The sequence below is a fragment of the Antechinus flavipes genome, chromosome 4 (genome assembly GCF_016432865.1).
Source record: "Antechinus flavipes isolate AdamAnt ecotype Samford, QLD, Australia chromosome 4, AdamAnt_v2, whole genome shotgun sequence".
Classification (NCBI taxonomy): domain Eukaryota; kingdom Metazoa; phylum Chordata; class Mammalia; order Dasyuromorphia; family Dasyuridae; genus Antechinus; species Antechinus flavipes.
In genome coordinates this window covers 485,141,822-485,165,732 of record NC_067401.1, presented here as the reverse complement: position 1 = coordinate 485,165,732, position 23,911 = coordinate 485,141,822, and the positions used below count along the sequence as shown (strand labels likewise).

The 23,911-nt window shown below is 38.7% G+C and overlaps 1 protein-coding gene across 3 annotated transcripts in view; it reads left to right on the top strand.

Moving 5' to 3' along the window:
- LRRC8D (leucine rich repeat containing 8 VRAC subunit D) overlaps positions 1 to 23,911 on the top strand; it is a 142,162-nt gene that overhangs the window by 11,411 nt on the left and 106,840 nt on the right. Inside the window, exon 1 of one of the 3 annotated variants that reach the window (XM_052000026.1) lies at positions 22,136 to 22,823. The exons of the other annotated variants lie outside the window; for them this stretch is intronic. The gene's annotated coding sequence lies outside the window, so the exon portion shown is untranslated. Of the gene's footprint in view, positions 1 to 22,135; positions 22,824 to 23,911 lie in introns of those variants that run through there. 3 annotated transcript variants of the gene reach the window in all.

Genomic DNA, 23,911 nt, shown 5'->3' with positions numbered 1-23,911 from the left:
CTTTCTCTCTTTCTTTCCTCTCTCTCCTTTCTTTGCATTTGGGGTTAAGTGACTTGCCCAGGGTCACGCAGCTAGGAAATGTTAAGGTCTAAGATTATATTTGAACTCAGGTCCTCCTGACTTCAGGGCTGGTGCTCTATTCCCTGGACCACCTAGTTGCCCCTAACCTCCTCATTTTCAAAGTAAGAACAGGGAAGGGAGGTGACTTCTGCCCAAAGTCACTCAAGTACTAAGTAGAGCCTGGATTTAAGGCTGCAGATCTTAACTGACATAGGAGGAAACAGCATCACGGAATGGTAGAGCTAAGAAGAGACAGACAGACGTCATGGAATCCAAAGCCTTCATTTTATAGATAAGGAAATTCTTTCTGTAAAGATGCATCTACCTAGCACTAATCACTATGCTAATTGTGGATATGAAAAAGGTTGAAGACTGACCTTGTCCTCAGGGAACTTTAATTCTAATGAAAGGTGGAGTGATCTGCTCCTCCTCCTGGGAATAGTAACTAGCCAGTAAGATTCAAAACTTGCCTCTGACTCAGACTACTTGTGGGTAGCCTCTGGGAAAATCCTTTAGCTTTACCATCTAAGGTGATTTTCAAGGACTAAATTTTGGTGAGTTGCCTAATATTATTGGCAGAGAAATTTAGCCATGTGAGAAATTCCCAGCTTGCACTAAGTCTAGAGGTCCAGAATTAGACCTTGCTCTCAGGAAGCTTATAGTCTAATAGGGAAGAGCCATAAATATCTATGTAGAGAGAAATTATAGACTACAAAATTGGAGGCAATCACAGAGGGAAGGTGCTAACTTCCAGAAGGATCAGCTAGGGACTCCTGAAGAAGATTCTATCTTACCTGGGATTTGAGGGAAGCCCAGGAGCTGGAGATGAGGAGGGAAAAAATTCCAGGTGTGAGATTGGAGAAAGTCAGTGAAAATGCTCGGAGGCTGGAGATGATTATCTCATGGAAGAAAGATCATGGAGGTCAGTATCATCAGATTGGAGAAGATCTGGAGGAAAATCAGGCATGAGAACATTTGGAAAAGTCAGGAGAGGCCAGGTTATGAAGGGCTTTGAACACCACATAGACAATAGACAATTTGATCGTGGAAGTGGGGAGCCACTGGGGTTGATTGAATTGGGAAATGACATGGTCAGGGCTGTACAGGTCCTCTGAGTATCTTTGCTATCTTTAGTATCTCTGTCATACCAGATTATTGAAATGATCGGATGGAGGGCAATTAAGACAATGGGATCTTCGAGTTTTTAAGTATAACTAGGCCCTTTCATATAAGGAAATATCCAGCCAAAAGTTGTAACTTTTAGGGATGATAGCTCCAGGTTGTGAGTGTGCAGAAAAGTCACAGAAGTTTTCTGTTGGAAGCAATATAAAGGTCATATGTTTAGAGGAAAAAATAATCATTACTGAGGAACAAGACAGGAAGTCACCGTTGGCTATTTCTTGAGGATTCTGTTATTGCCACCCGGCCAAGCCAGTACCAAGGATTGTGTTGGTGACAGAACAAGATGTGTCCTTTTTGGATCAATTTGAGAAGTATTGGTTGAGGTCCATCCTTGGCTTAGCACCATGTCTTGTACAGTATATATTCATATGTATACATACACATATATATACACATAAATGTATATACAGATATATATTTATGTTGTGTATATATATCTATGTGTCTTTCTATATCTATATACATACATATATGTATATCTCCCTTTATACATATATATTTACATATATTTTTAATGTATAATGTTTAATAACATATTTAAATCCATATTTATATTAATGTTGGAGAGCCTGGAATGCTGGGTGTGTTTCTGACTGATGTACTTTATAAAAGATGCGATAGAGATGGAGAAGAGCAGTGATTAATCAGAATTCATCAGAATGATTTGAGACATAAAGTTGCCTCTTGTATTTAGAAAACCAAGGTGTTGGGTTTCATATGTTTGTCCCTGCCCCACCCAGTAGGCTCCATACAATTCCTAATGGGCAGACTTCAAATAAACAGATTATATCCTCTTTGGCACTTAATATAGTGCCATAGTGTGCCATAGTTGTAGATTGGGTGTCCACAGAGTAAGGATCAAATCATACCTCTTGCATTTACTTCAGCCTTAGTTTCTCATCTGTGAAATGGGATAATAGTCTTTGTTTCCTGAAGGGGTTGTAAGGCTCAAATGAGATGAGGTGTGTAAAGTACTTTGTGCAATTTTGGACTTCTATATAAATTTCAGTGACTGTCAACACATAGAAATTGAAGAGGGTAAAATTGTTCATTAAAGATTGAGGCAAGCTAAGAGGAGATATACATATATAATATTAGATGATCACTTAATAATAATAAATAAATAATCCATCTATATACTAGATGGCCAGGTGGTACAGTGGATGGAGCGCTGGACTTGGAATCAGGAAGGCTCATCTTCATCATCAGCCTTAGATACTTAATAGCACTATAACTCTGGACAAGTCATTTAATTCTTTGTCTCGGTTTGCTCATCTATAAAATGAGCTGAAGAAAATGGTAAACTGCTCCAGTTTCTCTGCCAGGAAAAATATGGGATTATGAAGTATCAGACATGACTGAAAGCCACTGAATAAGCACAAAAAAGGATTCATATAGTATTTTAAGGTTTGTGAAGTTCCATGTATATGTTATCTTTTTTGAAATTCTCAACAATACTGGGAGGTAGGTGCTGTAATGAATCCAATCTTACAGGTGAGGAAACTGAGGCATACACACATGTATACATACATATATACATGTATGTATATATGTATGTATACACAGCCACATATCTTGCCCGGGGTTATATAGGGTCTAATCCAGATATTCTTGACTCCAAGCCTAGTGGGCCAGGTTCAGTGAATAACTCTATACAGTGTTGCTTCTTACCATCACAGCCTTTTCTGGCTAAAATCACATCTTTTAAAGAGCTAGATAAATCCATGGATGACCGCCTAGCATTTGACAGTTTGGGTTTGGAGTGGTGACTCCAGCATGGGTACCACCCAGCTTCCTGTGATTTAAGTTTGGGAAAATCACAAAATGTATGAATGCTTTGAAACTTGGACAGAGTTATGACAAGTCAAATCAAAATGCATTTATTAGGGGAAGAGAAGGGAATAATTATTTAAATAGTACTTATAGGGTGTCAATATGTATTAAGTGCTTTTTACAAATTTTAACTTCATTTGAGCTTCACAGCAAGATCAAATGGAAAGTAGCTACTCTTTTATCCCTTACAATTGAGGAAACTGAGGCAAATCGAGTTTTGTTTTGTTTTTAATGACTTTTCTGGGATCACACAGCCAGACACTCAATTTGAACTGAGGTTGTCATGACTCCAAGCCTAGTGGGCCAGGTTCAGTGAATAACTCTATACAGTGTTGCTTCTTACCATCAGAGCCTTTTCTGGCTAAAATCACATCTTTTAAAGAGCTAGATAAATCCATGGATGACCGCCTGGCATTTGACAGTTTGGGTTTGTATCCCTAACCATTGAGAGTTGACGTAGAGAAGAGCAAGTGTGTGGTCCCTCCTTCCCCCCGTTTCCACCATACTTCTTAGAGAGATGGAATATTATGGAGGTGACAGTTCTTCCGTGGCCTACAATTATGTGTAGTGAGCTGCAGATTCAATAAGTCTAATATGTAAGTGAGAAAGTTGAGCTAAGGAGCCTCTGAAGTACTTTCTAGCTATAAATATCTATTGTTTGGCAGCCAAGAAAGTGCAGGTGATCTCTGGGTACCCTGATGAAAAGAACAGTGTGTAGAATGAGGGAGATGGCCATCCCAATATGCTCAGCCCTACTGAGCCCACGCCCAAAGTGTTGGGTGATGCATTTAAAAAATACATGGATCCACTGGCCCAGATCCAGAAGAGGGCAGCCAGGAGTTTGAGGAGACTTGGAAGGCTAGGTCAGGTTTGGGTAAAGGAATCAGACATTTGAAGTTGTCATGTGAAAAAAAGGAAAGTTAAGAATTGTTTAAAGCAATCCTGGCCTCAGGGAGCTTAATAAGTCCATCAGTTATCAAGCATTTATTAAGCACCTACTAGATGTTCGAGATTGTACTAAGCACTGGGGATAGAAAAAAAGACTAGGTGGTCCCTACCCTCAAGGAGCTTACTGTCTAATGGGGGAAACACATGCCAATAACTGTAGAAACAAGATAAAGACAGAACAAACTGGAGTGATCTCAGAGGGAAGGTACTAGAATTAAATGGGATTGAGGGAGGCTTCTTGCAGAAAGTGCTGTTAATTTATCTGAGGCTTCAAAGGAAGCTGGGAGGTATGGTAAGTAATGAGAAGTGAGATAATTCCTAACATGGCGGGTAGTCGGGGAAATTGGGAGGTGGGAGGATCTTGTCAGAGTAATAGCAAGAAAGCTAGCATCCCCCCAATTGCAGAATATAGAGAGAGAGATCAAATCCAAAAATACTGGAAAGGTGGGAGGGACAGGTTTTGAACAAAAGAGGATTTATTTTTAAGGCAATTAGGGTTAAGTGACTTGTCTAGGGTCATACAACTAGTAAATGTCTGAGGCCAGTTTTGAATTCAGATTCTCCTGATTCTAGGGTCAGTGCACTGACTATTTCACCACGTACTTGCCTTTACAACAGAGGATTTTATATTTGGTCATTTTAACAACTGCAGGAGGCAGCTTTTTCTTAATTTAAGGGAAAATCTTCCTAACAAAAGGGAGAGAATTAAATCTCCCATCACAATAAAAGAATTCAAGCAGATGCTTAGGGATGTTGTATAAGGAAATTAAGACATGTTCATTCTATGTCTTACCCACCATTATTGGGGTTGGATTCCATTAAGTGGATTCTTTCTTTCAGTCCCTTTAGAATCACTCTCTCTCTCTCTCTCTCTCTCTCTCTCTCTCTCTCAATCTCTCTCTCTCTCTTTCTCTCACACACATACTGGCTCTATGATTTCTTTATTTTTTATTTTTGGTTCAGGGAACTCCCAGTTGAAGAAATTGCCTTTAGCAGTGCAGGTCTACACCTTCTTTGCAATTTATGGCATCATTGAATATAGAACACCAAGGAAAGAGGGGCTTTCCCAGTCCCAGAACACTTTGTGTGTGTGTGTGTGTGTGTGTGAAAGAGAAAGAGAGAGAGAGAGAAAAAGAGAAAGGTAGGGAGAGGGAAGAAGGGAGGGAAAAAGAAAGAGACATTGTGAACAAGATTTTCCAGATTCTAAGACCTGCTCTCTAACTAGGCCAGGGTACCTGCTTGCTTATGACTTAAGTCCACCACAGCCAGGACTTTTCATGTAGTAAGTAGTCTCCCTACCCCCACCTTACTGGTGAAATTAGGACCTTTACCAAACAGGACCCTTTTTCTCCAAATCCCTTTGCTGATATCCTCTGTGCTCAACCAGCTAACATTGTGAAGCTCAGAGAGCAGTTAAAAAGTGGACATTAAGAAATCCAGATTGGAGGAAAATGATGTTAGACACCGAACTATTTCCAGCTTGTATCACAGCTTCATCATATGACACTGACAACCTGTCACTGGTAAAGAAACTGGCCGCCACGAGCTGACATTTTTCGCTTTTCAGAAATACTGCGTAATCGAATCTGTTGCTTTATTGAAATGAAAAACTGAAGAACCATTTCCAGTCTGTTTGCCATCTGATATCGTTAACTCTTCAACTCCACTGACCAAGGTGATTTTCTGATTTACAGATCTCTGAGCATGTTTATCTCTTTCTGCTTCGGTTGTTTTTCAGGGCCCATATATCCCTACTCCCTCTATCTCCAAATGCAGTAGATGTCTCCATCAGAGAATGGAGAAGAGAGTCAGCTCTTTGACTTAAGTGAATGAATTAGTAACCTGCTGACCCATCTCTATGCTTTTACTCCGGAGTTATTGTCTGTTACTGGAATGTTTTTTCCTGTCCCTTCCCCTCTGTTGACCCCAGCTATTCAATTCTTTAAATCCCAGCTTCACTCTCACCAGAAAGCCTTTCCTGACCTTTGTGCTCAGTAGTGACCTTTCACCTCTTAGCATTCATGGGGACAGTTTGTTTGCCTCACTTGGATTCACTTTCCATATACTATTTTCCATTCTAGTTAGTTCTTTCCATGTCATAGCTCTGACCTGGCACATAATAGGTGCTTAATAAATGCTCTTAACTAACTAAGCTCCCTTGAGAACAGGGGCAGTCTTGGTCATCTAGTACCAGGTAGAACATCCTCCATTCAGTTACTGATCCTTAATATTTTTCAAAAATTAAATTGAAATGAAATCTTCTCAGAGAATTTTCCTCTAATTTTTCCCAGGTCACAGAGTCACTTAATGGAAGAACTAGATTCCTTTATTTGGAAAGAAAGAGCATAATTGTTTGGCTATTTTTCAGTCCTTCATGGGGGTCTTCATGAACCCATTTGAGGTTTTTATGGCAGAAATACTGGAATGGTTTTTCATTTCCTTGTCTAGTTCATTTTACAGATGGGGAAACAGGCAGACAGGATTAAGTGACTTGTATTTTCCAACATTCATCCTTAGAAAACCTTGTGTTCCGAATTTTTCTCTCCTTTCCCCCCTCCCTTAGACAGCAAGTAATCCAATATATGTTAAATTTGTGCAGTTCTTCTATAGGTATTCCCATAATTATACTGCACAAGAAAAATCAGCTCAAAAAGAAAAAAATGAGAAAGAAAACAAAATGCAAGCAAACAACAACAAAAAAAAGTGAAAATGCTATGTTGTAATCTACACTCAGTTTCCACTGTCCTCTCTCTGGATGCAGATGGCTCTCTCCATCACAAGATCATTGGAACTGACCTGAATCATCTTATTGTGAAAAAGAGCCACATCAGAATTGATCATCACATAATCTTGTTGTTGCTATGACACACTTATTAAAGGCCATCCTGAGGGATAGTATCCCATGAGAACCTCTTGCAAGATGGAAGAGGGTGCTGTAGACATGAGTGACTTTCCTCTAAGGCTCCCAATGTGCTTCATTCACTGCTGGATCTGAAGGAGTTCTCATGTTTATTGAAGAAAACAAAATATATGCAAATAGAAACAAATAGTGAGGAACCTTATCCTTGGAGCACAAGACTTCAATGAATAAATATTTATATTGTGCTCAAGTCCTAAGTGCCTTATAATTTCAGTGAACTGAAATCTTGCTATTGCGGCAGTGTCTGCACATAGTTTTTATTTTCATTTGACCCTGGCACTTATAGGTGCTTAATAAATGCTTGTTTGTTTTCTACTATTAAGCCAATATAGTGATATCTTATTTACATAGTTGTTTATAATTGGCAGCTAGTTAGCCCAGGGGATAGAGCACTGCATCTGGAGTCAGAAGTTCAAATCTGGTCTCAGACATTTTCTAGTTGGGCGACCCTGGACAAGTCACTTAACCCTGTGCCTCAGTTTGCTCATCAGAAAAATGAACTAGAGAAGGCAATGGGAAACCACTCCAGTATTTCCACCAAGAAAATTCCAAATGGGGTCATGAAGAGTGAGACACAATCAAACAACAACAATTACATTTATACAGCTCTGTATAGCTACAACATATTTAATCTTCTTTGTTGGTACTGTGATGATAATAGTGATGGAAATAATCATTACTTTAGAATCATTATCTCATTTGATCTTCACAATTTGACCCTGCAAGATACTTGCTTTAAATATCACTAGTTTACAGATGAGGAAATTGAGAAAAACAGAAGTTTAAGTGACTCTACGTACTTTTTTTTCATCATAGCAATCCTTTGAGATAGGTAATAAAAGTATTGATCCCATTTTACATATAAAGGAATCAAGAAAGAAATGAAATTATTTTACTAGGTAATAAGTAGTAGAAGAGTTGGAACTCAAATATCATATATATATATATGGGGGGGAGGGGAACGAGAAGAGGGAAGAATCAATACTAGAAGGGACCTTGAAAAAGGGAGAATCCTAGAAGCTTAGGAAGGAATCTCAAAAGTCATCTAATTCAACTCATTCTTGGGTCAGGACTCCTGTTTACAACATTCTTAATGACTACTTATCAACTTCTACTTGCAGACCTTCAGGGAAGGGAAATTCACTCCTTCCCAATGCATTCCTTTTGGGATGGGCCCTTTTGCTTCTGCTTGCCTATCCTTTGCAATTTTTATATTGATCCTCATTATTCCCTCTCAGGCCAAGCAGAGCAATTATAATCTATTTTCTAGAAGACAGCTTTCATTCTCTACACCTAATAGTATCTTATTTAACAATAACCCTATGAAGTCCGTGATATTATCCCAATTTTACAGTTGAAATAAAAAAGGCAGATAGAATTTAAGAATAGGGTCACACTTCCTGACTTCAGGCCTGGAGTTCTATCCCGCTAGTTTGCAAATATAAACTGAAATTGTTTGAACCCACATTTTCCTAACTCTAGGCCCTCAGGGTAACAGTGACTGTTTTAGCAGCCTAGAATTTGAAAATCATATTTCCTTAGTCTGAATGCCTCCATCCTTTTCAAGCTATGGGACTGGTTTGGCTAATGCTCCTAAGTGGTTCTGTGAAAATTAGGTGTTATGTGTAACAAGAGTACTCAGGGCCATTAGTGCCTGAGCTGTGATCACATAAAGTATCAATGGATTACTGTTAATGGGGGCTCTGTATGTTACATTGTGTCTGCTTACAGTATATTCATCATATTATGTGTTTTTATGGGTTAGGGCCATCTTAGGTAGGTAGGTGTGTAAGTATCAGTGTGTTATGTGAAGTGAAGGGAGGTCATCTGTGTATTTAGTTACTAAAATCACTTCGTGCTGGGCAGTGTGTTGTACAGAGTATCCCTTTGTTGTTTCGAGGGTCACTCTGTATACCATGTGCCGTGTCCTAAATCTGATTTCCTCTCTGCCTTGGAGCTCTTCCCGTCTCCTATACTGTATCCATCTCTATGCTGACAGCAGAATCCCTACTCTCCCTCTCATTCTGTGTGAAGCTACTGAGAACCTGGCTCAAGCAGAAAGTTGTCACTAGATTTGGAATTGTTTTCCTTCCTGAAGTAGCTAAATAAAAGAATGGGGATAAATGGAAGTTCAGTTAACTTCATTAGCAGGTGGAGATCCTGTTAATGCTCTAACCCCCTGTAAGGGAAACAAAGAAAAGGACTCCCTTTGGTAACAGTTGGGCTTCTAATGTTGGGAATTCTCAATTTCATTGAGGGTGGGTTGGGGTTGGAAGAGTTATGGGTGATGGGGAGAGGGAAACAGCCAATAGAAAAAGGTACATTTGGTGGAGAGTCATCTGGGTGGAGCTGCCTTTGGTACCAGGAATAGAGAAACAGGAAAATAATCACCTGGTTAAAAAAAGGGAGAGCTCATCTGTGTCAGGAAATAGCAGGAAAAGCAGTGAATGTTGTTTTATATTTTAAGATTGGAAGGAAGAGAGCAAATAGAATCTTTAAATGGGAGGAAAATATTATTTAATAGTTTAATTTATTTAAAAGTATTACAAAGTAAACATGATAGATGACAGGAAAACTAAAGCCTGGTAGAGAGGGAGGAGCATTTGTTCTGAAAACAGGGGACCTGGTTTCAAATCTAGCCCCCTGATACTAAAGGGAAAGTGGGACTCAGTGGTCTCTTTGTGTTCTAAATATCAGATCTTATTTGGGCCTCAGTTTCCTTTTCTGTAAAATGAATGTGTTGGACTAAGTAGTCTGTAAAGGTTTTCCCAGTTCCCATGATCCTCTGTTCACTCCATCACTTCTTAATGGCATTCACATTTGGAGAATTTGAAAGGGAGGTTATAAAGTGAATGTTGAGGAATATCAAGGCATGAAAACAGGAGTAAAGAAAGAACAATGAAGGAGCTAAGAAAGCTGGGAAATTCCCATTGCATAGGCCATTTACCATTTGAAAAGTTCAGATGTAGAACCTAGCTTTGGATAAGTAAACCAAAGGATGGACCCGCTTTGCAAGAGAGGGGTAGAATTGGAATGAAGAACAGGTCTGGGAGCCACCAACCTGCTTGACTTTTGGTGGGCTTTTATATTTTCAAATGATATTGGTCTTTATTCTCCTAGGCAGAATGGGCAGCAGAGTGTTTTGAGTGTAATTTTTTTTTTAAAAGAGAGAGGGGGTTAATATTTTACATTTTAATTTGGTTTAATACTGAATATTAGATTCTAGATGGGGGCGGGGAGGGGAAGGCAGGAAGTGTTTTATTTTAAAGCCTCCACCAAATCATCCTAAAATATAGCAGGTTTCTCCCAACATTTCCAATTTTTTTCTAGGGAAAGGACCTTGGATTTCTCAGTTATTTTTCTTCTTTTTTCCTAAAGTATTCCTTCTTTTTACTTATAAACACAGCCATGGCTCCTACAAATAATAACACTTTGAAAAATGGTTTAAAAATATGTTGAGAAACATACCCATACAATATTACTGAGCTAAAATATCATTAACATTCAAATTATCTAGTGTTTCCGTGATGGAAATTCTGGCTTTCCTTGATCAGGAAGATCCCTACCAGTTTCCTGGAGCTATTACATAGGTAAATTCCTCCAACTCCAGAAATACTGGTTTTTCAAGGACTCTATCCATAGTTGGAAATCCTGGAGGATCCTTCTAAGAATTAAAATTTAATAAATATTCACTGTGCAGAGTTTGAGGGCAAAGTGACTCAATGACACATTTTCATAATGTGATAATTTGAGATTTATTAATTGAAGGACTTTTCGAGATCACCTAGCATTATTCTGTTTTATAGATGAGGAAACTGAGGCCTAAAGAAATTTTCTAATTTGCTCAAGGTCACACAGGTAAGTAGTCAAGCTAAGATTTGAACCCATACCTCCCAACTCCAAACTCAGTCTTCTTTGTACTCCCCTACCCATATAGATTGAGCCTAAATTAATTCCATGTTTTTGGCTTTTGGCCTGATGTGAATGACTGATTCATTTTAAAAGTTCCTGGGAAAAGGGAATCTTGTAGCAAAACCAAAATCATCTGAAGTAATTCTTATTTCTATAATTTCAGTCCTGAAAAGGAAGATTAGTGTCCATTCAGAAGTATCATGGAACCAGGGCAGAGGGAAAAAACCAAAACTTCCTCTCCCTAAAATGCAGTCTCCAGGAATGAGTTTGTCACAGTGCCATTAAAGCTGTCTGGTGTGTCTGGACTGAACATTAGGCGGGCTGTTATTAAACACTACTTGTGTACAGAGGATTGTATCTTTCGTTAGATTGTAAACTCTTTGAGAGCAGGGACTATCCTTTTGCCTTTCTTTGTATCTCTAGCACTTAGCTCAGTGCTTGGTATATGCAGACACTTCAGTGCTTCCTGACCAGTTGACTGACTGATAAACCACTGTTCTGGGGGCAAATCAGACATTAACAGGGTCCTTGCCCTTTGCTACCATGTTGCTTTTGCTCTTGTGGGGGGCGGAATTGTTATGCGTACACAGATTACCATAAAACAATGATATATCTTAAGTGTATAAAAGCATAGAAGCCAAGCGCTTTTCAGAATTCAATAAATGGAGGGGAAAAGACTATTCCAAGCTTGTAATCTCAATAAAGAGTTCATGGACCCTTGTGCCCATTTCATCTGAACCTCAAAGGATAAATATATTCTAGGCCCAAGAAACAGGACCCTGATGTAGTAGATAGAATGATAGATATGGAGTCGGGAAGACCTGGATGCAAATTCTCCCTTAGACCATTGTAAACAGCTGTGTGTCCCTCAAGTCACAGACTCTCTTTGGGACGTGGTTTCTTGTAAATGACCTGATTTTTTTTTTTATTTCATAGCTTTTTATTGACAAGTTATATGCATGGGTAATTTTACAACATTGACAATTGCCACACTTTTTGTTCCAATTTTTCCCCTCTTCCCCCCACCCCCTCCCCTAGATGGCAGGATGACCAGTAGAGATTAAATATATTAGAGTATAAATTAGATACACAATAAGTATACATGACCAATTATTTTGCTGCACAAAAAGAATCAGACTCTGAAATATTGTACAAAAATTAGCCTGTGAAGGAAGTCCAAAATGCAGGCAGGCAAAAATATAGGGATTGGGAATTCAATGTAATGGTTCTTAGTTATCTCCCAGAGTTCTTTCACTGGGCGTAGCTGGTTCAGTTCATTACTGCTCCATTGGAACTGATTTGATTCATCTCATTGCTGAGGATGGCCAGGTCCATCAGAATTGGTCATCATATAGTATTGTTGTTGGAGTATATAAGGATCTCCTGGCCCTGATCGTTTCACTCAGCATCAGTTCGGGTAAGTCTCTCCAGGCCTTTCTGAAATCATCCTGTTGATGACCTGATTTCTAAGCCTCTTTCTAGCTCTGAATCTATGTGTACAAAGGTGCCGAAAAGCTCATTTTGAGAAGAGCCGTAGTGGGAGTGTGAACGTGAGATTAAGCTAAAAGTTAAATTGTTCACACAAATTGGGGAGAGCTTTGAATGCTAGGATGAATTTAAACTTTAGCTCGTTCAGTAAGCATCTCTTAAGTGCTTGTTCTATCTTAAGTGTCAGGGGTATAAAGTCAAAACTGAAACAGTCCTTCCTTGCAATCAAATGCTCACATTTTGCTGGGGGAAACACCAGATATACAGAGAAGTAAAAATAGATTCAAAGTAAATTGTGACTCCCACTTCCCCTTGGGCTCTTCCAGATTCTTATCTCTTACTTGTTCCTTTGCCTTATTCTGTGTTTTGGTAAAATTGGAATACTCTACACTTCTTTTTTTTCTTTTTCTTTTTTCTTTTATTCTCTTTTACTGTCTCATATCTAAATAGGTCCTCCCCTACCTCTCCTATTACTTTTCTAAAGTTCCTTTCTTCAAAATCTAATGTAATTTAGAAGCCACTTCTTCCAAGAAGTTGTTGTTCAGTCATTTTCAGTCGTGTCGGATTCTTGGTGACCCAACTTAGGGTTTTCTCGGCAAAGATATTGGTGTGGATTGCTATTTCCTTCTCCAGCTCATTTTACAGTAACCCTCAGAGGTCATCTAGTTCAGTCCCTGATATTATAGATGAGAACTTAAATGACTGGCCCCAAGATCACATAATTGTCAAGTTATATGGGAAATTTGAATCCAGGGCTTTTGATTCCGCAAAGCTAGTACCTTTTCCCCTTGTACCCTCATGCCCTTCCCAGACTTTGTTATAGGACTTAATTTATGTACTTCTCTTGTTTCTTGTTAGCAGATAAGCCTCTGAAGTACAAAGCTTGTTTCTTATTGTCTTTGCAACTTCAGCCAAATCATCATGCCTTAATATAATAAGCATTTAGGATGTCTGTTGAACTGAACTGTTTGAGCAAAGGAGTGACATAATTGAACAAAGAAGATTAATCTGGAAGCAGTTATGAAGGCTAGATCAGAGTGAAAAGGGAAGATTGTTTGGGAGCCTCTGCAATGGTGTCAAAGGGAACCTGCTAAGCCATAAGGATCCCTGTGGGCTACATGTTGACTTAGTTTTAAAATGTAATGTTGTTTGTATTTAATTGTATTTTTAAAGTTTTGTTCAATATCTCCTGATTACATTTTAATTTGGATCAGCAGCCCTGGAAATGTGGGTTGCAGCCATGTGTTGAATACCTCTGGTCTAGGTTTGTGCTAATGGAAGCCTTTGAGACCACAGGTTTATCCATGGTGGTGGTAATAGAGATGAAGAAGAGGGGATCGATTTTGTAGATTGTGGTGGGGAAAAAACTGACAGGGCTTGATGATTTCAGGGTGCTAGATGATATGGGTGGGAAGTCAAGAATGATACCTGGATTCTGAACATATGTTAAAGGTGATGCTATTGACAAAGTCAAATGTGACCAAGTTTGAGGGGAAAGATGGACTGTCTGAGGAGGTGGTAAGTTTCCCCTCTTGGTAAAGCTTTAAACAAAGGCTAGAAGACCACTTGTTAGGATTATTTATTTGGAATTCCCTTTTGGACACAGGTTGGGCTTGATGGCCTCTGGGATCCCTACCAGTTGTGAGATCTTCGGGTAGTAATTATGGTTTAGATTTCTTGATTTGGAAATATTGTTGGGCCGTCTATGTAGAAAAGTTGTATAAGTAATCTGTAGTGTGGGTTTCATATTCTAAAGTTTTATATGCAATTAATAATGTGAAATATAGGGGAAAGGGAGAAAAGAAAGAAGTGAAAGAGAGAGAGAGAAGGAGGGAAATAAAGATAGGGAGAGAAGGGAAGAAAAAAGAGACAGGAGAGAGGAAAGGGGAAGGAGAAGAGGGAAAAGGAGGAGAGGAGAGAGAGGCAAAGAGAGAAGAGAAGAAAAAGAAAAGAAAGAAAGGGGGAAAAGAGAGAAGAAAGGAGGGAGGGAAGGAGAAAAGTGGGGGTTGGGAAGGAAAGTCAAGCATTAGAGATATTTCTTATTGGGGGTGAGGGAATCTTTTGTTTTGTTTTCTCCTTTGCTATTGGCAGATTAGCTAATTGAAAACTTAGACAGCCTGGACCAGTTTAGGGGATTGATGGGGAAGGAAGGCTCTTTGTGAGTAGCTGGGGGAGGGGGAGTTAAAAGTATTATTCATGTTCATCCAAACTCCTCTGATTTCCTAGTCTTCCCCTACCTGCAGAATGATATTCGAGGTTGTATGGATGGGAACTCTGTTTGCAGGCCCCAGATTCTTTCTCCTCATTCTCCCCCCCCTCCCATTTCAGGCCTACCTCCAATTTGCCAACAAAGTGCTGTTTGTTATAGGGCAAAGCAGGCAATTATCTGGGCAGTGACTGTGGCTGCAAACAGCCACTTTAGTTCAAAACATGATGGCTCTGGAGGAGGCGGGAGGGACCCTGACACAGGCTGGTTAGTTTAGGTTTATTCACTGACTTTTAAGGCAAGTGAAGAGACACAGATGATAATATTCTAAAGGCGTTGGCTCGAGAAAGCCCCTCACCAGAAGCAAATGCTGAGTGGAGAGAGGAGGCTTTTCCCTTAATGCATCATCATCCTTGCTCTCACTGGTGTGAGGGAAATTGATTTCAGCAAGCATTTATTAAGCATTTATTATGTGAAAGGCACTGTGTTCAGTCACTAAGGCTCTCCTGCTCTGCCTGGTATAGGAGGTAGGGATACAGCTTATCAGCTAATAGGCAACTGTTTGATAATTTAAGGACCATCAGAAGACCAAGAAAGGGCTTCCCTCAGTGGGTGACATTTGAACTGGGCCTTAAAGAAAGAAAGGATTCTTAGAGTTTAGAGATAAGAAGGGCGTGCATTCCAGGAAACACACACTTTTCCCCCAGCTGATGGTATAGGCAGCAAGATTAAATGCCAAAGGAACAGTATTTTGTTTGTAACATAATGTGTGTGAAGGGAAGTAATATGCGGAAAGTCTGGAAAGGTAAATTGGAGCCAAATTAGGAAGAACTTTAAATGTCAAGCTGAGAGATTTTTGTTTTATCATAAAAGAACTAGGGAGCCACTGAACATTATTGGGAAGGGGAGTGTCATACTTGTACAGACTTTGGGGACATTATTTGCATCTGTGTACAGGATGGTTAAGGAAGGGAGAGACTGGAAGCAGGGAATCTAATAAGGGACTGTTTTAGTTTGAGAGATCAGTCACTCAGTCAACCTAGAATTTATTGAGAGCCTAAAGTGCCAGGTACTACTGGTGGGATAAAAAGAATGAAAAAGAAGGGAGGACAGTTCTTCGGATCTACTGATTGTAGACTGATCAGGTATGAAATGACCATATCCCTCATTCTCCCCTTCAGCAAAAGCAGGGAAGGGCATTTTTTCCTTCCTTCTTCCAGGCCAGCTTTGGTCATTATTTGGAATTTTTGCTTTGTTTCCTGTTCAGATTTTGTAACTCACAGGAGTATGGTTCTGCTCCTGCCAACTTCACTTTGCATTCGTTCATGTAAATCTCCCCCATGTAAATCTCTGGGTTCCGTCAAATATTTATTTAGTGTCTGCCAAGTGCCAGGGACCATATTAGGTTCTGGGAATACAAAGAAAAAAAAACAAAACCAAAATGGTCTCTGCCCTCAAGGAGTCTCTACTCTTATGGGAAAGATCACAGATGGCAGACAAGGAGGCAGGAAAGACAGATGAAGCTGACAAAAGGATTCCAGGGAGGGGTTGGGAAGCAGGAATAGGAAGAAAAAGTTTGGTTTTTTCTTCCTTTTTTTTTTGAGGTAAAGTTTTCTTGCAGATGGAGCTACCCATTTTAGAGCCAGGACTTCAAGAAATAAAGGTGGGTATGGGGTGGGGAAGAGAAGGGAGAGAGAAATAGAGAGAGAGAGAATGAATATGTGTATTCTGGATATAGGAGATAACTAATGGAAAGACTTTGAAGATGCAGGGGGTGAGTTTTGTGGGTAAGGACCCGAATGCATAAGAAGGTTGAAAAAGGTAGAAGAGGGCTTCAAATTCCCCTAAGTAGAATTTGCATTTGTTTATCAAGGTAATGGGGAGCCATTGGTGTTTGTTGAGTAGGAAAGTGACCCACTATAAAGAGATCCCTTCAGTTGCTCTCACTACAGTTCTAAACCAGAGAGAATGAAGACCTGAGTTGGAGTTGTGGCTGGCTGAATGAGTAGAGGTGGGGCTTTATAAAAGATGTGATAGAACTAGAAATGACAAATAGGCAACTGTATTCTTACTCATTGTTTCTTTTGGGACATAGGATTACATTTCTTTTTCTATGCCGTAATCTGGTTAGCTGTTCTCTGATCTATGGACATATACTTTGTTTCCAGTTCTTAGCTGTTGGCAAAAAAAAAAAAAAAAAAAAAAAAATTAATAAATAAAACTTTTGGTGCAAGGGGGATCTTTCTGTCATTAGTTTCCTGGGAATATACAATTAGATTGTTGTTAGTGTGAGTTTGAATAATAGTAATTAATAATAGCTATTAGAGCTTTTAACATAATTTTCATGGGAAGGATAGTTGGCAACTTCAGGAAGTAATTTGGTATAGTGGATGCCATTGACCTTGGTGTCTCAGAAACCCTGGATCAAATACTGCCTCTCACACTGAGCTGTGTGATGTTGGACAGGTCACTTAACCTAAATGGGCCTCAGTTTCCTCATCTATAAAATGAATGGAAGTTGAATTCCATGGTTTCTAATGTCTTTTCCAGCTCTAAATCTTCAGATCCTATGGTAGGTAGTTGGAATCTCTCCCTAGAGAGAATCTGGAAAATTTGGAATTCAAAATTTTATAAAAGTTCATGTTGAAAACTATCTTTACATGTAATTAGAAAAAAATGAAATACTCTTAAGTGGAGAGAGAGAGAGAGAGAACTTAGAATCTGATGTCTTTCTTGAAAGTATAAGATTGAAACAAAATTTTTCTTCTAAATTCTCACCAATTCTTTCTCCATCACAGGCATGAAATATAAACATTGAGTAACACTCTCCACCAATATGTAAAGTCTTATGCAAAGAGACTTGAGCCCCTGATTATATATGTAACAGAGTCAGCCTTGACCCCCATTTATGTTATTCCCTGAGATATAGGAGGTGGTCTCCTGCTCCCCAGTTCCATTAATCATTAACAGTCAGGTTTTTTTGACTAGGTTAAAAGGTCATTTTTTTGCCTCATTTCTTTCTTACCTAACCTTAACCACTGAATGGGTGTTGCTTCAGTCCTCTTGATATCTGTTAAAGACCTTAGCTTAAAAAGGGCAAGGTCTCCCATTTCATCCAGGCCATCTCCAGTCATTGTGATCCATATCTGCCTCTTGGCTCCCCTATGGCTCTAAAGGGGGAAGTGAGACAAATGATTTTTGCAGAGCTCTCCTTCACTTCACTCCAATTCACTTGCATGTTATGGCATCACCTCCCTGATCCCCTTCAAAAACGGACAGCTTTAGATCCGCTGAATGCTAATCTTGGAATCAGGAAGACCAGAGTTCAAATGCCATTTCTGACACTTACCTGTGTGATCCTCGGCAAGTCACGTCACTTTATTCATTCATTATAACATTAAGTCCAAGAGGTACAAAAAATGCCTCTCAGCCTCAATTTTTCTATCTGTAATATGGTAATAATACTTCAAAGGCTCATTTTACCTTCAAAATGAGATAATTTATATGGTGCTCTGCTAATTTTTAAACGCTATGTAAATAAATCACTTATTGTTAGTCTGCTTTTCAGGAGTGTTTTTCTTGCACTAAAGTAAAAGGGCAAGATATCTTATATTATACTATGTCATGTCAGTCCAAGTATTGATTTCCTCACTCTTCCTCCTGTATTTTAGAGCTATTCTCACAGACCAGGGAACAGATTTGTAGTGCAGTCAGACCCTACTTTTTTCTCTTCACAAAATCTCCATGTGCCAAGTGTGTGGCTTTACCGGAGACAGACAGTAAAACAGACTTTCTCACTCATTTTGTTCCTTCACTGGCCTCCCTTCTCCAGTCTCTTTTAGTTTGCTTTATGAAGCTTGAAATGATGAGGCCCTAAAATCTAATTAGGCAACTCCTTGATGTTATGGTGATCTCTTTAGTCCCTTCACCTATTGAAGATATGTGAAATTTATTTTTTTTCTTTTGGGTCTGTCACAGAAAGGAAAAACCTAAATTCTACTTTACAATCCATTCAATCCAACTAGCAGTTATTAAGTGCCTACTGTATGCCAGGCCCAGTTACTAGGTGTTGGAGAGACAGAGACAAAGTAGGAAACGGGAAATTAACATTCTTCTGGGCACGGGCACAACTTCCTGTTGGGCACAATTATTAACCATTGGAGATATTGGAATCCCAATCCCAGAAAGAGCCTCTGACTTCAAAGAACATATTTGCTAATGGAGAAAAGCAGTAGTCAATAAATAAGTATTTAGTCAATAAATAAATAAATACATTTTTTAAAAAGATATATACAAAGTAATTTTTTCAGAGGACTGGATACTATTATGATGGTCAGGCTACACTTTTTTTGTGGTAGGGTCATACCTCAGCAGAGCTTGGAAATGTAGAGCATTGTCGGTTCTACTTCCCCAAAGTACTCTTGGTCTAGCTACTTTGGTCCACGTAAAGTCCAGTTCAGTGCCATATGCTGATTGGATTGGCGTGGATGAAGTTAATTTCATCTGCTATAGCTTATTTCAAAAGATTGCACCTAGCACTGAATTTGCTCCTTTACTATCATTTCAGTGGTTTACTCTTCATTGCTACCTTTGGGTTTCCTGACTTTAAACCACTTTCCATCCACATGATAATGCCTGTGGCCACATGCATAAGTTTCAGATCATTTGTGAGTGCTCTTTTATGAGATACTGTATCAGATGCTTCTGCAAGATCAAAGCACCATGGGCTCAGGTGTGTGGGTTATGGAGTTGTTAATCGGTCCTGCTACAGCCAGGGGAGGTTGGAGACAGAATCAGGTCTCTCCTCCTTTCTCCTCTTGTTTCCTCCCCTTTCCTCCAATACTAACCCTAAATCTGCTTCCCTTTTTTCCTCCCCTCCTTCCACTCATTCATTCACAATTCTTTATCACCCTCACCTCCTTATTAATGTATGCAGTATTAGGAACCTCCCCCAATGTGCAGTCCTGAAGATCATCTACTTACTTCCCATCAGCAGCCTTACTTCTGTGCCTAATTAACTATTGCCATCCCTACTTGTTGGTGGTATTCTTGAGTTTTAGGATTTTCCCATACAGTATGATAACTTTCTTTTCCTGAAACAAAAAGCCCTGGAAACATTTACACACACACATGCACACACACACACGATCACACATACACACATATACACATCACTTTTATATAAGATATATAAGATAAATATATATTATCTTTTATATAAGATATATAAGATAAATATATATACTTATGTAAGATATATAAGATAAATATGTACATTTTGTAAGAAACAAAAGATATATATTTATATGATATATAAATGATATATCTTTTACATAAGAAATATAAGAAATATATACATTTATATAAGATATATAAAAGATAAACATTATATATATATATAATCTTTTTTTAACACCTTATCATTTCTCATCCTTCCTAGATTACATTTGGCTGCTTGGTTTTTCCCTCTGCCCAAGTCTTATATTTTTCAGAATTTGTACGTGAATTGTAGTAGAATTGCTGCTCTCCATTCCTAATGATTTTAAGGCTGATCATTTAATTGGTGAATTTCTCAAAATTGGCTTTTGCTGCCAATCGTCTCAACCATTTAATTATCAGAAAAAGAAAAGGTAAGGAAGAGACAGTTATATAACTGTCCAGTTTTTTGAGTTTAAGCTTCCCATGAGTTAGATTTTTTTCCATGTATTTCCTGAACTCTATTATGGATTATTGAAAATCAATTGTGTAGAAAAACTAATTTGCAGGATATAATTGATTCTCTTAACAACTCATGCTTCTTTACACTTCTTGCTCTTTCTTCTTCTAGGTTAATGATTCTCAGAATGTGGTCTAAGGACCACTGGGGATCCTGAGGTCCTTTTAGGGGATTTATGAGATCAAAATATTTTCATAATAATGCAGAACCATTTTTATTTCTAATACAGTAAATATAGATATAATCCATATTTAAAAAAAAAAGAGGCTGCCTTTTTGGAAGGGCATTTTCAGAGATTTTAAAAATATTTTAAAGGTGATCTGAGACTAACTATTGCTTTAAGTGCTACATCCTCATCTTCTTTACAAAAAACAAAAATGTAATGGTTTCCAAGGTAATCAAAGTTTGTCTTGCCTGAAAATATTTTTAGAACTACTCCTTTTAAAGTTTATTTTGTCTTTATTGTCCTTTGATTCAGACAATGCTAAGGTGGAATTTTTCTCTTTTTTAAAAAAGAAAAAAATACTTATTAAAAAATTATATCCAAAAGGTGAACTAGTACCCAGGCCCATTCTCAAAGTAGCCTCAGGTTGTGCCCTTTTAAAAATTTTGTTTTGTTTTGTTTTTTTACTTCACATTTCACATCAGATAAATCAAATGAAACCCCTGCCATTTTGAGCTGTTTCTACTAAAGGCACCTGACAGTCTTAACTTGCTCATGGCTGTTATTTCCATTTTGTAAAATTTTGTAGCATTCTACAGTGCCAGGTAAATCCCTCAGAATTGTATTTATGTAAATTCCAACATGGCCTGATATTCCAACTCAAATATAACAAATAGAAATGTATTAAAATGTAAATATATATGTATCTTACTTTGGTAAGACAGGATTTTGTGGACAACCAAAGCTATGAACTACAGATGATGGAGGAGAAAGAAAGCTAATGGGAGTATAACGTAGATACTTTAAGTGTTCGACAAATTGAAGTATTTAAGAAATATGCATTTATATTTGTGGGTATATATGTATTTATGTAGTATATACATATATCACATCTATATAATCTACACAGACATATACATACATGTTCTTTGTTCTTTATTTTTAAAGAGACCTTTGATTTGTATGTGGATTGGATTTAAGTGAGATAGATATATACACATACATATATACATATATGTAATATACACCTCCACATATATTTACAGGAGATAGAATGCAGGGCCTGAAGTCAAGAAGTTCATCTTCCTGAGTTCAAAACACTAGTTGTATAATCATAAGCAAGTCTCTTCATCTAGTTTATCGCAGTTTCCTCATCTATAAAATGAGATAGAGAAGGAAATGGCAAACCCCTCCAATATCTTTGCCAAGAAAACCTCAAATGTGATCGCAGAGCTGGACAGAACTGAACAACAATTTCTCTATATATGTGTGGATATGTAATCAGATACACATACATACAGAGAAATGTCTATATATATAAAGAAATATGTGAGGCATATATTTCTATGTATATGTGTGTCTATAGTCATATACATATATATGTACACATGCACACCTGTCTCTATTACTTGTATTTAGATAAGATACACATAGGTTTCTGTAAGTTCTCCAATCTCTCTGCCTTCATTCATACTACAGTACTTTGGTAACCTGACTCGTTGTGTGTGTGTGTGTGTGTGTGTGTGTGTTGTGTGTGTGTGTGTGTAAACTTATACACACATTTATGGGTGTCTATTTATGTATGTATACATGTATAGTATAATAGACATAAGTACGTATTTGTATACATGCACTATATATGATAATGTCATGTTATAGAAAGTATAATGTATAATATTCATGTATATGTAACAACTGGCAAGGAGAACATCTGGGATCCAGATGAATTCATAAGCTCTTATGGATTCATCTTATGTAAGAAGACAGAAGTCTGAGTGGTTGTAAAATTTGTATGTGTTGATTTTGAGGTCCTAAAGATAAGAACTTAATCAAAACATTTTCAGAAGGTAGATATCTGGTGTTCCAAAGCACATTGACCTCAATTTGTACCAAACATTTTTAATATTTAAAGTCCTTTGCAAAAGGACGTGTTTATAATCAGTAGCACCCTGCAGAAGCTAGGTAGGGTTGCAGTGCCTTCTGGAAGATGGAAGGAAATGACTTGCAAAGCCCCATTATATTCTTAGTCCCCGAGCTCCCAGTCCTGTTGCTCTGCTCGCTTAGTCATGCTGCTGTGTCATGTCAATAGTGCTTTCCATCCCAGCTTGCACAGACAAAGTCAGGAAGAAGCTCACTCCGGGGAATGGACTTCATGTGAAAACTTGCTGTGAGATAAGATACACATGTGTTTCTATAAGCTCCCCAGCCCCACCTCCTTCACATTTACTGACAGTAGGGGCTTGGCAACCATGGCTGGTGGCCCAGGCCACTGTGGACAGTGGCATTTACACAGGTGAATTGCCCCCCCACCTCAGCTGGAGACCAAAAGGGGATGCTCGATGACGAAGATTTCTTTAACAAAACATGTTCTGTTTCTGGTGCCCTGGAATTGAAGGTGAGACCCTGATTGGTTAGGGAGGGAGTTGCTTTAGGGACCCATTAACAGAGGGGAGTGGGGGTGGGAGAGGGAGAGAGAAAAAGAAAGATGGAGGAAGGGAAGAGGAGAAAAAAGAAAAAAGGGAGGGAAAGAGAGAGAAGAAGGGAGAGCAAAAAGGAGGAAAGAAAAAGAGGGGAGAAAGAGGAAGAGAGAAGAGGAAGGAAGGAGAACAAGGGAAGAAGAGAGGGAAAGAGACCGACACACAGACAGAAGGAGGAAGGAAGGGAGAAAGAGAGGCAGAAAAGAAGATGGGGGAGGGAAGGAGAGAGAAGAAAGGAAAGAGAGAGTCAGAAAAAGGAAGGAGAAAAAAAGAGAGGGAAAGAGAGACAGGAAGGGAGAGAGAGAAAAAGGATAGAAGGGAAGAAAAAAAGAGAGGAGGGAGGGAGGGGATTGAGAGAGAGAGAGAGAGGGAGGGAGAAAGAAAGGAAGAGAGAGAGAAGGGAGGGAGAGGGAGTGTGTGTCTCTTAGGTAACCAAGAGCTAGGTCATTTTTGTTTTTTCTGCTTGCTGAAACCATGGACATAATTGAAAGTCCACACGGAAAAGATCGTGCTAACTCACGTGTAGATGTCCTCCCTCAGGTAGAGGTTTAGAAACGCTTGATTCAACATTCCTTTTTTCTAAAGAAACTTTTTGTAATGGACTCTCTCTCCCTTTAAAATCAAAGGAAGGCAAATGGGGCCACTTTGGACTCCTTTCTGTTATCTCCCCCCGACTCCCACTCCTGCCTCAGAAGAGCCATCTCTCATAACATAATTTCCAGGATAGAAAATGGCATTCTCAGTGTTGCTGCCTTCCTGGTCCAGGCAGAGGTATTTAAGAAGGAAGAAAGACTTTATAAGCAAAACAAACAACAACAAAACCCCAAAGCTTTGAAAATCGATTTTTAGCCTTCAAAGCCGGCTCATTTGTGCATGCTGGGGCACATATTTGCTTTTCCTGTCTCAGAGGTCACGGTTTCAATTTTTGTTTTGTTCATCTGGTGAGTGCATACAGTGGCAAGAAAGCAACCGGGGTGTGTGAAACTCTCCCAGTAGAAGGAGAGGC